Raw genomic sequence first — 18,675 nt, 5'->3', positions numbered from 1 at the left:
ATGCGTTTAATTATGATTGGCATGAAAAACAAGAATCTCTTTTATTATTTTCGTTTTTATACATACACATGGGTTTAAAGCATGTTTTTGTGTCCCAAAACTTGTGTTATCTTTGCAAGAGGGGGCTGCCATGGTAGGTAACTTGGAGGGGATGTTTTTACACCATTTAGGGGTCTTAGAACACACGAGACATGCTGCAAACGAAATTGAATTGAGCTGGAACCGTGGGAAAATTCAGAAAGATAAAGCCGTGAGTTGCATGGTTTGTACAAAAATTCAAGGAACTTGGCTAGGGTGCATGGGGCTTAGGGGCTCGACCAGGTCAGGGTGTTGGGTCCTAAGGGACGTCGGTCAGGGTCAGGCAGGGGCCTAGCATGGCTATGACTCCTTGGTTGTAGCCTAGGAGGAGTCCTTTAAAGCAAGGACTCCTCGCGCGCTGGCGTAGTACAGCAGCGGACAAGGGGCTCGCTGCAGGGGCTGGGGGGCTCAGGGTAGGTTCATCAGGGTCCCAGGGTCATGGTCAGGGGTTGGGGCAGGGGCTGGAGTTGAGTGGTTAGCAGATGGATCGACTGGAAGTGGTTGGCGCAAGTGAAGTAAAGAACGCGCAGGGTGTTTCCTTGATTCAGAAGCTTCGTGCTTGGGTTCTAGAGGTTGGGATGGTCTGGGCTTGGTCTGGGCGTGGGCTAGGGAAGGTTAGGGTCATGAGGGGTCAAGTGGTTAGGGACTGGAAGTGTCCTAGTTAGGCTAGGAGTCCTAAATATCCTAGGAGAAGCACACACGTACACATGCAGGTTTTGGGCCAAGTTCCAGGACGTTTTTGGAGCGGGCCAGGGCTGTTTTTTGGGCTGGGTTTGGTCAAGAGGGTCCCTAGGTGGGTTGGCTAGGTTTTGGCTCAAGGTGGCTCGAGCGTGGCTCGAGTAAATTAGGAGATAGCTCGGTGCGTTCAATAAGGTGTCAAAACAAAAATTAAAAGGCCAAAAATGAATCTAAGGGTCCACGTGGGTTGCTCATGACTTGGAAGGGTAGAATAAATACTAAAAATGTTATGTTTAAAATTTGGGATCAAAATAATGAGTTTTGGATTTATTCGGGATTCAATCGCCACACGAAACGCTAATTAACGAGTTAATGGAAACGCCTAGTTTTAAGCTTTATAAAATTATGAAAAATTAGGTTTAAGCTTAAATAATTATTATAAGTCTAAGTTTTTAATTTGGGAATTTTATATTAAGGTTTGGTTTAATTCGAGATTTAAACGCATTAATACGTCACATTTAAAGATAAATTCAAAAGTCCTCGTTTTAAGCTAAATAAAAATATGAGAAAATTCATGTATTCAAGAAAAAGTCAAAAACGTAAAATTTTACGTCTAGGGGTAAAACGGTCTTTTTACACCTAAAAATTAGTAAAGGTCATGGCAGTGCCCTAAATGCTATTTTTATGATATTATGATTATTTTTAATTGATTATGAAATGTTCATGATTAAATGATGATTTTTAAATGTCTATTTGATTTTTATGATTTAAGTAAGACATTTAAAATACATGTTGCATGCTTGGTTTCAAAATGGAAAATGTAAATATTATTCAGGATTTTTCTAAAGTGATGTGAATGAAAAATGTTGAAGGATGTGAAGTGATTGTGACTAATTCGTTAATGTTGGCGACGTCGTGAGGGTTATGGTCCCAGTGGAAGCCCGACGATCGTGTTTCTATCATTGCGAATACGTGGTAATGGTTATGTGGTAACGGTTTTGTGGTAACGGAAGAATGGGAATATCGTGAGGGGAAAAGGCCCCAGAGGGAGCCCATTCATGGGAGAAGGCCTCAGAGGGAGCCCCGACGATCGTATTTCTATTCGATCATGATAGGCCAAGGGCCCAGTTGACCGGTGAGAGCGTTGCTGGTGTCCCCCGCCGCCCAGTACTGTGGTTATTTATAGATGGATCCATCGTCATGTCATGTCATGTTAGGAAAGTCACAATTACGATCTGAATTCAACAAAGGAAAAGGAAAAGGAAAAATGTTTATGATCATGAAAAATGTTTTATGTTATGTCATGTTGAGGAAAAAGGAAAAGGTTAAGGTTTATGTTATGCATGTCATGAAAATGTTTTTATTTAAATTTTATGCATCATGAAAATGTTTACGAAAATGTCATGTTTGAAGTTTATGCATCTTCATGAAAACGATATTTTAAGTACAAGTATTTTTCACTGTTGCTTGTGGTTTTATAAATTTTACTTGTTATCAAGAATATGACGTGTTGAGTCTTTAGACTTACTAGGTGTGATTGATGCAGGTGATTATGATAATAATGTTTATGGAGGTCTTGATGGTTGACTTGACTGGACTGAAGGTGCACACGACCCGAGGACCGGCGCTTCTAGCTTTCCGCAATTATGTTTATGATTTATGTTAAAGATTTTTACGCTTTTTATTTATGCTTTGAATGATTTTTTGAGAGAATTATAGTATGGGCTGTATTTCTCAAATATATAGTTGGTTGTTTTAATTTTAAAATGGTTCTAAAATATTTTTATGCAAATGTGTATGATTCGGCCGATGCTATGTAAGGGTTTTAAAAAAAAAAAAATTTCTAACACTTTTAAAGCAATAAAAAGGGCAGGACGTTTCATACATAATCATAAACCGGTCGTAAGTCACGGGGTGAAGCAATCCCATAAGCATAAGATGGCCACAAGACATATCACATATATCTCAAAAATAAACATTTTATATTTTTATGCACGTAATATAATTATAAACACATTTTATCGAATGAGTTGGATCGTTTCTAGGCTCGCTGTGACCTAATTCTAACATGTAACACATGCAAATAATCTCAACTTGACCAACACTTCATGACCGAACCAAAAACGAGACAATTACGCCCAAGAAACTTAATATCCAACCATGGCTTCGTACCAACCCGAACCAACATTGAACCATCGTTTAGCCATGATTAAAATACACCTAAAATACTGGAAAATATATATCAAGGGCTGTAATACACGAAAAATGTGCATGGAGGCCAAAATCATGAAACGCTCTTTCGAGCGTCACTTTGGCACATTGCACCGTAAATTCTCGTACGACTTCTAAACTTAGCCAAATCATGAACGGCCAAAAATATGACCTTTCTAACTCACTGAGGTACTGTCCAGTCTAAGGTTATAGGCTAAAAGCCAACCAAGAACTCAAACATGACCTCTGAACCGAAGACAAAGTTGCTGTCCAATTCCAGCGGCAGCAGCTTCGTTTGAAATGCTTCGAATACAAGGCTAATGGCCATTGGGGCTTGAACCACCAACCAGAGCCTCTTCCCAACAACCTAAGGTATGGCTTGAACCATGGCTAAGGGCCCTAGGCCAACCACAGTCCAAACAAACACCTGCGACAATCCGAAGCTCCACCCGAGAACGCCATTTTGCACGCGTGGGGTGTATTGCTTCACTTGTTTCATAGTCATTCCAAAGGCCATGTGATCTACCATGGCTTGATCTAGACATAATGAGGTATTGTGTGAACCATGGCTAAGGGATAGAACCCAACCAAGATCCACCCAACATCCTCAAAATCGAAAACCAACTCACACAACAAAATTCAGAAAATTGAAAACCGAAGGGGCACTTGTGTTGTTTTTTTTAAAAAATCGATGGGACCATGAACCAAGCCATGAAAGGCCACATTGGTCACGTCCTAGACATACTAAGGAAGGGTTCTAACCATGGTTACCGGCCTTAGACCAACCATAATCCGAACCTTCAACTTAGACAGTACAAACAAGAAATCGAAACTCACAACTTGCAACTTTGGAGATTTGCTGTCCATTTCATTTTGCTGTGGCGAAGGGACTCAAACTGATGGACCAACACTTACGAAAGAAAACAAACACTACGATGAATACGGTGCGGCGGAGACGGAGTTCCTTTTCTTTTCTTATTGTCTCTCTTGTTTTTCCTTGTTGCTTCTCACGATTTTCCATAGGTTTTCTCTGAAATTTTCGAGAGAATGGGGTGGGAGGAAGACTAGGAAAAATGAGAGGAAGGTTACCAATTAAATGTGGGTTGAATGGAAACTATAAAATCTTTCTATCCTTGAGTTTGAGAGATAAGGAAATGAGGTGCGATATTATTTTATTTGAAGGAGATTTAATGGGATGAGGCCGATTTATTGCTATCAAAATATGGTAGAAATATTGTTTAATTATTAATTTTTTATGGTGATTAAAAGTGAGGGATTAATCATACCAAGAAAAGATTAAGGAATGATATCAAAAATGGAGAGTTGCTAAACATGATTAAATCGTTAAAGGGGGTGGCCGAACTTTGATGGTTAAATGCAAGGAAAAATGTTGCTTAAATCTTGTATTTTAAATCCTTAAAGTTGTAAACACTTATTATGTATTTTAGTGAAATAATAAATTAATTTAGTATAACAATTTTTTCTTGCATGCATGGCTAAGTCTTGAATTAAATTACTAACATGTTAAGTTACAATTTCTTAAATAAAATAGGCCTAGATTAATTTATTCCAATTGGTTACACATTTTAATTTAGGCTTTTAATTAATTATTGGACATAAAAGAACTTATTTAATAACTTAACTCCAATTAATTAAATAAATCCTTAAACATTCTTTTACATTAAAACAAATTATTCTTTGACTTAAATTAAATTTAAAAATATTTTCTTATTATTAAATTTTATCTCAATCCTCCAACTCCAGTCCGGCCTCACGAATTTAACTAAAAAGATGAAAACTAACTTCTACGTAAAATAAATGATCATGACTTAAAAAAATGAATTTAAACCCTCATGCATAAAAATCATTTTAATTTAAATAATAGTAATTATGCATGGCTTATACGTCATCTGATTTATCGGGTTATACAACTCTCCCCCCAGGACGAAATTAAAACTTATCGAATAACTCGGGATACTGACTCCTCATTTCTGGCTCAGATTCCCATGTAGCTTCCTCCTCCGAATGATTAAACCACTTGACCTTCACTAGTTTCACCAGTTTGTTCCGAAGCTTCTTCTCCTGTCTATCTAAGATTTGCACTGGTCTTTCTTCATAAGATAGGTTCGGAGTGAGCTGCAACGGTTCGAAGTTCAAGACATGCGAAGGATTCGCCATATACTTCCTCAGCATAGAGACATGGAACACATTGTGTACTCCGGCCATATTCGGCGGAAGAGCAACACGATAAGCTAACGTCCCAACCCTGTCGAGGATCTCAAACGGTCCGATGAATCTCGGATTGAGCTTTCCTTTCTTTCCGAACCGCATGACACCTTTCATAGGTGCTATCTTCACGAAAACAAGGTCTCCGACGGAAAACTCTAGGTCTCTCCTCCTCTAATCCGCATAACTCTTCTGTCGACTCTGAGCAGTCCTCATACTATCACGGATCTTGACTACTACATCGGTAGTCAGCTGAATAATCTCCGGACCCAATTCTGATCTCTCCCCTACTTTATCCCAATGAATAGGCGATCTACACTTAGAACTGTACAGTGCTTCATATGGAGCCATACCTATAGACGACTGGAAACTGTTGTTGTAACGCCCCAGATTCGACGACTGTCCTCACTGTACCAAGACGAGTCTTTCCAGCGTGCTTATGTCCTCACTCACACGCACCTTGGGAAACTTCCCAGGAGGTCACCCATCCCATAATTGCTCCAAGTCAAACACGCTTAACTTTGGAGTTCTTATGTGATGAGCTACCGAAAAGAAAAGATGCACCTTCGTGATATGAGTAGTATAAATCAAATCTTTTAAGCCCTCTTCAACTGTACAGTCCATTACATTGAACAGTCTCGGAATCCCTCTCATTCCCGTGTGGGATCGGTTCATTCATGTTCCCTCCACCTTGAAGCCTGCCAGGAGCCGCTCATTGTCCGTGCAACTGATGGCACCGGCGATCACCCCCCGCCCTCTTCGGCCCCGGGCCTCACAGTTGTTATAGGTGAACTCTACCAATGGCAACTTCGACTCCCAACTCCCTGAGAAATCGATGACACATGCACGGAGAAGATCCTCCAAAATCTGGATAACTCTCTCTGACTGACCATCTGTCTGTGGGTGGAAAGCTGTGCTAAACAACAACTTCGTACCCATAGCTGAATGTAAACTCTTCCAAAATGAGGAAGTTAATCTAGGATCTCGGTCAGACACTATAGAAACGAGAATACCATGAAGTCGGACTATCTCCCGGATATACAACTCTGCATACTGAATCATGGAGAAAGTCGTTTTGATAGTGTAATATCCCGACCTTTTTGTCTTGTTTTAGTTATGGCGTTATTTATGATTTATGGTGATAAGATATGGTTTTAAATATTTTTATGGTTATGGTGGGAATGATATTGGTTATGGTTATGGATGTTGTGATGGTTATAAATATGTTTATTGGAATGGTTAAAATATGGTCATTGTTTATGGTTATTGTTTTTATATTATGTTCATAGTTGGTGATGATTATGGGAATGAATGGGTAGAATAGAAAGTCGGTCTTGAGCCAAACAGGAAATGGAAGTGCAGAACAGTAAGAATAATGTGGCAGTAGTTGCGATTTTTAGTATAATGTTTTGTATATTGATCCAATTGATGTGAGGCCACTTTCATTGAAAAGATAAGATATAAGGCTATAACTTTCATGTTTTGAGTTTGGTTCAAATCATCAAGGAAGACGAGCCAAAAGTGGCCTGAAGTGTGTCATGTGCATCGTTGCTCTTGTATTGACACATGTTGGGATATTGAGCATAACGTTTTACTCATACCTCTAAATGATCTGAAATTTGGAGAGGTTGAAGAAAAGACAAAGACTTTTTAGTTTACCACTTTTTCTAATTATGAAGGGAAGAGGCGTTTCAGAAGCGATCTTTGACGGAGCCGTGCGCACAACGCTGCTGTGGAGTGCAGGGGGCAGCGCCGCCGTGGCGGCAGCGCCGCGGCGCTCCCAGCGACGTAGAGAAGGCGCTGCAGCGCCAATTAAGTGGGGCCGCGGTGCTAGGCATGCGAGATTGTTTTTTTTTTTTTTTTAAAAAACACGTTTTTAAGGAATTGAAGGCTTATAACATGATTCTAGAGACTTCTACTTCATTCTAACCTTATCTCTTTTCCTTATAATCGATTCATGTCATTTTTTCTCTAGTTTTCTCTCCTTCAATCTCTACTCCAAGTGCAAGGATTTTAGTTGTATTCTTAGTGGTTTCTACCTATTCCTCCAAGTTGCAAGGTAAGGGTTCTATTATTTTGGAGTTTAGAAGGGTTTGGATGGTTGAAGGGTTAAGTTGAATGGATGAATTTCTTAGGGTAATGTTGATGATTGTTGGTTATTCTTGTGTTGATGTTTGTAGGAATCATTCAAGTTTATCATAGCCACCATATTGTTGGATTGGTTGTAAGTAGAAGCTTTCTTTTCAAATGCTCACATGATTTTTATATGTATCAAGCCATGTTATTGTTAATTAGCTCCTTCCATTGGTATATAATTGATATGTATATTGTTATATGTTCATTGTTCAAGCATTTCCATTGAATTCATTGATCAAGGAGCTAATACACCATTGTGCCTACCAAGTGTTTGTATAATTGCCTCAATGAAATTTCCTATGATCAAAGCCAAGGAATGATAGTTATTACATGCATGTCATTGGCCAATCACATGATTATGAGTATCTCTCACAGTTTTGATATATTTATATATCAAAGAGATACTATCCACAGGTCACAGGTCACAGAACTATCATTTCCTTTCCTTTAATTCATGCCATGAAATACCATCCATATTGCTTTGTTACCTATCTTTCATTGAAGATTGTATTATTCATTGTTCATTGCTATTGATTTATTGTCCATTGCCATTGCTTCATTGTCTATTGCCATTGCTATATCCATATTTCAAACCAATCTCATGTATATGTACTTGTTATGTATAGCTTTCTGCTTACTAAGTTTTATCTCATTCCAGTTAATGTCATGTGATGCAGGTGACAAAAAAGATTGAAGCAGATCGTCCAAGGGGAAGAAGTCATATAAAAGCCAATGGGAAAGACTTTTGATCATGTCACTTTTATTTTATTTTGGTTGAACATGAGAAGTTTAAATATTGTCATATTTTGTAAAATGAATTATGTGGTATTTCTTATTTTAGTTTGTTGATTTCTTTTGGTAAAATGTTTTGTTTACATATTATTTTGTTCTTTCCCTTTTTATTTCTAATGCTTCCGCGCATATTTTTCTTTTAAATTTAAAAGCATGAGAAGGGGGTTGTTTCAGATAGGCAAGAAGTGTGCTGATTTGGTAAGACGATCAACAATCACCCAGATAGCATTTGATCCTCTGACTGAATTCGGCGAACCGACCACGAAGTCCATAGTAACATTCTCCCACTTCCACTCGGGAATAGGAAGAGGCTTGAGCATATCTGCGGGTCTCTGATGCTCCGCTTTCACTAGCTGACATGTCAGACACTCGGATACAAAGCGTCTGATATCCTTCTTCATTCCGAGCCACCAATACAATAGCTGCATATCTTTGTACATCTTCGTACTCCCAAGATGAATAGAGTACGGCGACATGAGGGCCTCGGATAAAATATCTGCTCGAATAGAACCACTGCTAGGAACCCACATTCTGTCTCGATATCTCACAATACCGTCGCTAACTGTATAAAAGATACTGCTCTTAGCCTCATCTCTCTGCTTCCACTTCGCCAACTGCTCATCTGCTGGCTGCCCACTGCGAATACGGTCTAGAAGAGAAGACTGAATCGTCAAAGTAGATAGACGGGGAACTCTATGTATAGGATATGTCTCTAGATCAAACCTCTGCATCTCAAACTGAAGAGGTCTCGGAATCGCAAAATGAGCCATCACTGCGACTTTCCTGCTCAATGCATCCGCAACTACATTAGCTTTGCCAGGGTGGTAGCTAATGTCACAGTCATAGTCCTTCACTAGCTCCAACCATCGCCTCTGACGCATATTCAACTCTTTCTGCGTAAAGAAGTAATTAAGGCTCTTATGGTCGGTAAAGATCTGGCACTTCTCTCCGTACAAATAATGCTTCCAAATCTTCAAGGCAAATACTACGGCTGCCAACTCTAGGTTGTGGGTAGGGTAGTTCTTCTCATGGGTCTTCAACTGACGAGAAGCATATGCTATTACCTTCCCATGCTGCATCAACACTGCGCCTAGACCGAGCTTTGAAGCATCGGTATACAAAACAAAGTCTCCGAGCCCTGACGGCATGGCCAATACTGGTGCTGAGATAAGAGCTTGCTTCAAAGTATCGAAGCTCTTTTGACACTCATCGCTCCACACAAATTTCGCATTCTTCTTTATCAACGACGTGAGTGGAACTTGTGATAGAGGAGAATCCCTCAATAAACTTCCGATAATATCCTGCTAGCCCAAGGAAACTACGGATCTCCGATGCATTTTGCGGTACAACCCAATCCCTGACTGCTGCAAGTTTCGTTGGGTCTACTTCAATACCACTGCTGGAAACGATGTGGCCTAAGAACGCCACCTTCTCTAACTAGAACTCGAACTTACTGAACTTCGCGAACAGCTTGTGCTTCTATAAGGTCTGCAAAACTACAGTCAGATGTCTGCTATGCTCCTTATGATTCTTTGAGTAGATGAGAATGTCGTCTATGAATACTATTACGAACTGATCAAGATACGGCTGAAATACGCGATTCATGAGATCCATGAAGATAGCTGGCGCATTCGTCAAACCGAACGGCATCAAAAGAAAGTCAAAGTGGCCATAACGAGTCTTGAAAGTAGTCTTGAGAACATCGGCGTCTTTCACCCTAAACTGGTGATAACATGAACGCAGATCAATCTTGGAGAATACCGAAGCTCCCTGCAACTGATCAAATAAATCTTCGATCCTCGGAAGTGGGTATTTGTTCTTCACTGTAACCCTGTTCAACTCCCGGTAATCAATACAGAGCCTTATCGAACCATCCTTGTTCTTCACAAATAAGACTGGCGCGCCCCATGGTGAAAAACTCGGGCAAATGAAATCCTTGTCAAGAAGTTCCTGAATCTGCTTCTTAAGTTCTGCCATCTCTGTCGGTGCTAATCGGTACGGTGCTTTTGACATCGGTGCGGTACCCGGCATAAGCTCGATAGAAAATCCACTTTCCGCACTGGTGGCATGCCAGAGACGTCATCAGGAAACACGTATAGAAAGTCCCTAACAATTGGGACATCGGAGGCCGACTGACTGGGTGCCTCGGGAACAGATACAAAGGTTGCTAAAAATGCGCGGCACCCTCTATGCATGAGCTTCCTAGCCTTGACACAAGGTATAATAAACGGTAAAGGAAAGTACTTGTCTGGTTCGAATAAGAACTGTTCTCTCCACGGCGGTCGGACTAGCACAGATCTTCACTGGAAGTCAATCAAAACTCTGTTATTTAATATCTACTCCATACCCAGAATGATATAAAATTCTGGCATCGGCAACACGATAAGATCCGCATAAACAATATTGCCATGAAGTTCGAGGTCTATGTCTTGGATCACATTAGTAGCTGTCAGCTCCTCTCCAGAAGGCAGTACTACCGAATACGCTACATCTAGCCCAATGGTCTTGACCTTAAGGAAATTCGCAAAGATCTCTGAAATGAATGAATGAGTAGCCCCTGAATCTATCTAGGTATTCGTAGCTGAACCAGCTAGAAAAATTCTCCCTGAAAGGTTGGAACATCAAGCTGAACCCAATAATTACAAGAACTAAACTTATAGACATGCGAAGGTCAAAGTTCTTCTAACCTAAATTCCCGAAAATAATGCTAATTAGAGCATGAAATCCTATCACAAATTCTAAGTTCAAGATCTCAACCCAAAACATTAAATCCCAAATACACTTAAAGCTTTAAGATATCTGTCATGAGCATCATCTCTGGGTTTGTCTCCGTTGCATGGAGGGCAAAAACTCTGCCTTGGGTAGGCAGACTCCCCTGAGGGCACTCCTTCAGCACGTGGTCAGGACTACCACACTTGTAGCACTTTCCCCAACCATACCTACAAACTCCAGTATGGCGGCGCGAGCACTTGGCACAGACCGGATACTCCGGGGCCCTCGGGACTACACGTCCATGCTGCTGCTGTCCTCTGTTCCTTGGCTGGCCGTGGAAAGGCTTCTAACTCTGATGCTGCTGGTGAGGAGGGAGGTGCGGCAGTTGGACTGGTCGCTTGCCCTGGCGATCTCTCTCAATATCAATCTGATCTTGCTCTACAGCTAGAGCTCTGGAAACAGCGACGTCAAAGGTAGTAGGGCCTGCCACCCTAACATCACGGCGCAAGATCGGCCGTAGAACATCCAAAAAATGTCTCAACTTTGCTCCAGCATCATTGGCAGTCAGGGGCCCAAAATGGCAACCCCTCTCAAACTTACGGATAAACTCCGTAACAGTCAAGTCTCCTTGCCTCAAGGTCATAAACTCCCTGGTCAACCTGGAACGCACCTCGTCAGTAAAATATTTAGAGTAGAATACCTCTGTAAAGCGCGTCCAGCTCAGAGTAGCCAAGTTCAAGGCGACAGATGCTCCTTCCCACCATAAGCGGGCGTCTCCTCCAAACAGATAGGTCGCACAACGTACCCCATCCTCGTCTCCAAGCTCCATGAACTCGAAGATAACCTCGAGGGACTTAATCCAGCCCTCGGCAATCATGGGATCTGCCGTCCCTGAGAACTCCTTCGGTCTCATCTTAATGAACATAGGTAGCCTCAAGCCCCGCCTACCTGGCTACCCCAGCATTGTTCCCTACAAACTGTGCGAAGAACTGAGTCATTCCGGCTAGCATCTGGGCGTTCATGTCCGGTGGAGGGGGTGGTGGTAAATCTCTCTCCTGCCTACGGTCCTCACTGTCCTCATGACGATGTTCATCATCTCTCATGCGCTCGGGAATGCGTCTAGGAGGCATACTGTTCCATACATACAACCCATACGTAACCAACATGCATAATTCCATTCTTTCTTTAAATTTAAAATAAATACTGCATAATCGTAATCTTGACATAAAACATTTCATGAAAACTTGCTGTTAAAATATTTCATGCTTTAAACGAAATGCGTAAACGTAAAACTTACAGACCGAAGACGTGACTTCATGAACTTCTCGAGGTCAGTAGTAGTACAACCCTTTACAAGAACATAGGCTCTGATACAACTGTAAAGGTCCGTATTTCGTATTCGTAAATTTGCGGAATTATTTAAAAAAATTTCTCATTAAATAAATAACATGCATTATTCATAAAAAAACTGATAAATGGATTTAATTTATGAAATAACAGCGGAAGTAAGTATAGTTTTCAAACCACACTTAAAAATAATTCATCGAAATAAAAACTGAGTTTGAGCATAGAAAAATAAATAAGCTGAAACATGAGGTCCTCGGGTTCCTACTACTGCTGATCCACGCTAGCTCACTGGTCCCCGCCCTCGGTCTCGATCTCATCAGTACTTACAACAATCAAGTCTAGTGACTCTAAAGACTTAGCATACATATATCGAGAATAGCAAGTAAATATATTATAAAATCGCATGCAACGTAAAAATATCGTATCGTAAAGCGTAAGGTAAAAATCGCGTCATGAATAATTATAAATACATGCATATCTGAAAAATCGTACGTAAAAGAGTTGTTCGATAGAGTCCTGTCATAAATTATCATATCGTAATTTTTCTTTAGAGATAATGTTTCTACGCAAGTGGCCCGTAACATAACATGAACGTATGCGCCTGATCAGACTAAACCACAGTATACTGGGCGGTAGAGATCATCACAGCCCTTGGACTGGATATTCGTACCCATACATAATCATAAAACGGTCGTAAGTCACCGGGTGAAGCAATCCCATAAGCGTAAGGTGGCCACAAGACGTATCGCATATATCTCAAAAATAAACATTTTATATTTTTATGCACGTAATATAATTATAACCACATTTTATCGAATGAGTTGGATCGTTTCCAGGCTCGCTGCGACCTAATTCTAACATGTAACACATGCAAATAATCTCAACTTCACCAACACTTCATAACCGAACCAAAAACGAGACCATTACGCCCAACAAACTTAGTATCCAACCATGGCTTTGTACCAACCCGAACCAACATTGAACCATCGTTTAGCCATGATTAAAATACACCTAAAATACTGGAAAATATGTATCAAGGGCTGTAATACACGAAAAATGTGCATGGAGGCCAAAATCATGAAACGCTCTTTCGAGAGTCACTTTGGCACATTGCACCGTAAATTTTCGTACGACTTCTAATCTTAACCAAATCACAAACGGCCAAAAACATAACCTTCCTAACTCAATGAGGTACTGTCCAGTCCAAGGCCATAGGCTAAAAGCAAATCAAGAACTCAAACATGACCTCTGAACCGAAGACAAAGTTGCTGTCCAATTCCAACGGCAGCAGCTTCGTTTGAAATACTTCGATTACAAGGCTAATGGCCATTGGGGCTTGAATCACCAACCAGAGACTCTTCCCAACATCCTAAGGTATGGCTTGAACCATGGCTAAGGGCCCTAGGCCAACCACAATCAAAACAAACACCTACGACAATCCGAAGCTCCACCCGAGAACGCCATTTTGCACGCGTGGGGTGTATTGCTTCACTTGTTGTCATAGTCATTCTAATGGCCATGTGATCAACCATGGATTGATCTAGACATCATGAGGTATTGTGTAAACCATGGATAAGGGCTAGAAGCCAACCAAGATCCACCCAACATCCTCAAAATCGAAAACCAACTCACACAACAAAATTCAGAAAATTGAAAACCGAAGGGGCACTTGTGTTGTTTGTTTTAAAAATCGATGGGACCATGAACCAAGCCATGAAATGCCACATTGGTCACGTCCTAGACATGCTAAGGAAGGGTTCTAACCATGGTTACCGGCCTTAGACCAACCATGATCCGAACCTTCAACTTAGACAATCCAAACAAGAAATCGAAACTCACAACTTGCAACTATGGAGAGTTGCTGTCCATTTCGTTTTGCTATGGCGAAGGGACTCAAACTGATGGACCAACACCTCCCTAACACACCCTAGTGCATGCCTAGATGCAGACTTGAACGTCTGGAACCGAGCCAACCCCTGAAATCACAAAAAAAACAATACCAAACGTGAAGCACAGGAACGGCCGAAAATCTGTGCAATATTTTTGAAAATTGTTGTCAAAATTTCGATTTTTTGCCTCATGATTCATGGACATAACATGGTTTAAAAATATGTATATACTTGATTGAAGAGAAAAAATGATATAGACGTGCCTGAATTTTGTTTACGAAAGAAAACAAACACTACGATGAATACGACGCGGCGGAGACGGAGTTCCTTTTCTTTTCTTATTTTCTCTCTTGTTTTTCCTTGTTGCTTCTCACGATTTTCTGTAGGTTTTCTCTGAAATTTTTGAGAGAATGGGGTGGGAGGAAGCCTAGGAAAAATGAGGGGAAGGTTACCAATTAAATGTGGGTTGAATTGCAACTATAAAATCTTTCTATCCTTGAGTTTCAGAGATAAGGAAATGAGGTGTGATATTATTTGATTTGAAGGAGATTTAATGGGATGAGGCCGATTTCTTGCTATCAAAATATGGTAGAAATATTGCTTAATTATTAATTTGTTTTGGTGATTAAAAGTGAGGGATTAATCATACCAAGAAAGGATTAAAGAATGATATCAAAAATAGAGACTGGCTAAACATGATTAAATCTTTAAAGGGGGAGGCCGAAATTTGATGGTTAAATGCAAGGAAAAATGTTGCTTAAATCTTGTATTTTAAATCCTTAAAGTTGTAAACACTTATTATGTATTTTAGTGAAATAATAAATTAATGTAGGAAGCTTTTAAACATAATTTGGAGAAAAGGTGAAATTTAAAAAAAATTTGGGCAGTATCTCCCCGTAATTAGGACATGCCACCTGACTCAAGCAACACGTAAAATACATGCAAAATATTTTCAAACACATCAAATACCATTTAATGCAGTAACTACACATATTCTACTTCCAAAAACAAAACAAGCTTTTCAATGTTTCCCAAAATATCCAAAAGCTTAACATATCCGAAATAACATCCAATCAAAATCTCCAAAGTTTGGCATATTCCCTTCTCTCGCTTCGACAACTCAGGGATGATCAGTCTTTCTTACCTGTGCCTGCATCGCATGAACATAACTGGAATGAGTATAAAACTCAGCAAATGAAATCAATACTAACAAGATACATATATATCATTTTATTGAAAAACATAAAATGGATAGCCTCAACTTCATTTTGTTGAAAACATTAACCTTCTCATATCATAAACGTCGAAACATCATTAATATCATCCGTAAATAATCATAATACAACAATACATAGGGATGATATTCATTTTCATTTATTAACTGAAGAATTGATAGTTCTTATAAGATAGTTCATTCTTGCTAACCCTCTTCGTAAAAACGAATCTTATAGGAGGGATATGTACCTCTGCATAAAATGCATCTTATAAGAGAGTATATGTTTTCATCGTTAATTGACCAATTACATTGCGGATTTAAAATTTCCAGAGGCAACACCGCTACTATCACTATCAATCCAATCATTCAATCATATAAAACTTCATTTAGGCATTTTATCGAACATCTTAGAGGCTTCATTTAAAGTTTAACTTCTTTTATTCAAAAATGCATATAATTGCACTACCATATATAAATATTTACATATATATATATATATCATGAATGGAATTTGAAAGTTCACGTCATAAAATCATCAAAACACATACATATAGGATCATGTGATGCATTCAAGAATTGATTCCACTTACAACCAATGGAAAGCTTGATTCTAATCTCTTGGTACACATCCTACAACAATAAACCATGAATTGCACCATCAACATCTCAATAATAACAAACACATACCATAAAACCCATAAAACCAACAGAATCACACATTCCAAATTTCTCCCAATACCATAAACCAAGAAATAACCAAAGCCACAAGATTACCTTAGCTCCTTGAACCCAAAATTCTCTTGTTCTAACTTCAAAACCCAACAAAAAGCTTGAATCAAATACACCAAATGAAAGGAAATGGAACCCTAGCTTCCCCTAGAGGGGAAGAACCGAGAAGAGTGGAGAGGAATGAGGGAAATAAGAGAAAAATGAAGTCTCCACCGATTTTATACCTTAAAACACCAAAAACACGATTTTTAAAAATCGCTGGCCGCCCGGGCGAACATCTTTTTCGGCTCGGGCGCGGAACTCTTGGCCAAAAAACAAAATTTTCGAACTAGGCTCGCCCGGGCGGACATCTTTTTCGGCCCGGGCGCGCTCTGCGCACAGCTACATCAAAAATCACTTCTGAAACGCCTCTTCCCGTCATAATTTGGAAAAGTGGTAAACTAAAAAGTTGTAGCTCTATGTCTTATCTTTCATCTCCAATTAGCCTCATGTCATTTGAAGGTCTGAGTAAAAAGTTATGCTCAATCTCCCAACAAGTGTCATTTGAGGAACGACGACACACACGACAAACTTCGGGGCGCTTTTGGATTGTCTTCTACAATGATTTGAACAAAACTCAAAACATGAAAGTTATACTTATATCTTATCTTTCAAATGGAAGTAGCCTCACATCATTTGGATCACAATACAAAACATTATGCTAAAAACCACAACTACTGCCCCAGTTTCATACCGTTTCAGCACTTCCATTACCTATTTGGCACAATATCAACTTTCTATTCTACCCATCCATTCTCCGTTTCATTCTATATCATTCAATGCCATTCATATCATATCTTGAAGCCATAAACCATCACCATTACAACACATATTCCAAACGATCATCATAATAAACCATAAAAGAAATAATGAACATACTTAATTATAATCATTACCTTATATCATATGCATATAAATGTCTGGGCGTTACAATTCTCCCCTCCTTAAGAAATTTCGTCCCCGAAATTGCTATTACTGTGCGAATAACTCAGGATATCGCTGTCTCATTTCTTCCTCTGGCTCCCACGTCGCTTCTTCAACCAACTGATTACGCCAAAGAATCTTGATAATGCCAATCTCCTTATTCCTTATTACTTTAACCTTGCGATCTAAAATCTGAATTGGAACTTCTTGATAAGTCAAGTTCGGCATTAGATCCAACGGTTCATGTCTGAGAACATGGAAAGGGTACGAAATGTACTTCATGAGCATTGAGACGTGAAATACATTGTGGACTCTATCCAAGTCTGGCGGTAAGGCTAGACGATATGCTCTTTCTCCAATCCTGTCCAGAATTTCAAATGGGCCGATAAATCTTGGGCTCAGCTTTCTTTTCCTGCCAAATCTCATAATGCCTTTGAGATGAGCAATTTTAACAAATACGTGATCTCCAACTTCAAACTCCAAAGGCCTTCTTTGGATATCGGTATAACTTTTCTGTCTAGGTTGGGCCGTCTTCATTCTGTCCCTGATTAAAGCAATCACATCAGCTGTCTGTTGGACCAATTCTTATCCTAACATCTTTCTTTCACCGACTTCATCCCAGTTTAACGATGATCTACATTTCCTGCCGTACAATGCCTCGTATGGTGCCATGCCAATTGTCGCTTGATAACTATTGTTATACGTAAATTCCACAAGTGGCAATTTAGAATCCCAGCTACCGGGAAAATCAATCGTGCAGGCTCGTAACATATCTTCAAGAATCTGTATCACCCTCTTTGACTGCCCGTCACTCTGAGGATGATATGCTGTGCTAAAAGCCAATCTGGTGCCCAAGGCTCTGTGCAAGCTCTTCCAAAATTCAGAAGTAAACCTCGGGTCACGGTCAGATACAATTGACACAAGGATACCATGAAGTCTCACAATCTCAGCTACATAGACTTCAGCATACTGGTTCATTGTAAACGTCGTCTTGACCGAAAGAAAATGAGCCGACTTGGTTAACCTGTCAACAATCACCCAGATAGAGTTGTAACCCTTTGGGGTTCTAGGAAGTCCTGTTACTAAAACGTCTCCCGTTTTAAAAGTGCAGAATATTTTTTTTTTTTAAAAAAAGCTTGCAATTACAAATTGACATTTAAAATAATCGTATTTATTTGTCAATAAAAGTAGTGCAGTTTAAAAATAACTAACGTCATCCAAAATCAACGTAAACGTAAACGTGTAAAAATCATAAAATCATCAACATATAAAAATGTGTAACTCCTCTCAAAGCACATGAATCAATATGCGGAAAAATAATGGTCCTCGGGTCGTATCACCGCACATGCCGCCTGCCTACTCAGTCTTCGGCACCTCTGGTTCCCTGATCAAAATGTTCACCTGCATCACACACGCCTAGTGAGTCTAAAGACTCAACACACCTGTACCAGTAATAGCAATTACATATACGTAGCACACAACAGTGAAAAATAGCATAATAAACATACATTTCATGAGCTTAAAAACATGAACATGAACGTGTCGTGTAAAATCGTAACGTGTCAAAACATGTCTCATCATGTTATCATATCGTATGCGTAACCGTGACCTGTCAAAACATGGTAATAGCATGTATCATCGTATCAGCATATAAGTGTTAAAATCTTAATTTGAATTCCGTTCATTAGCTGTGACTTT

The sequence above is a fragment of the Primulina huaijiensis genome, chromosome 2, assembly GCF_012295235.1.
Source record: "Primulina huaijiensis isolate GDHJ02 chromosome 2, ASM1229523v2, whole genome shotgun sequence".
NCBI lineage: Eukaryota > Viridiplantae > Streptophyta > Magnoliopsida > Lamiales > Gesneriaceae > Primulina > Primulina huaijiensis.
Note: the sequence above shows the minus strand (reverse complement) of the source record.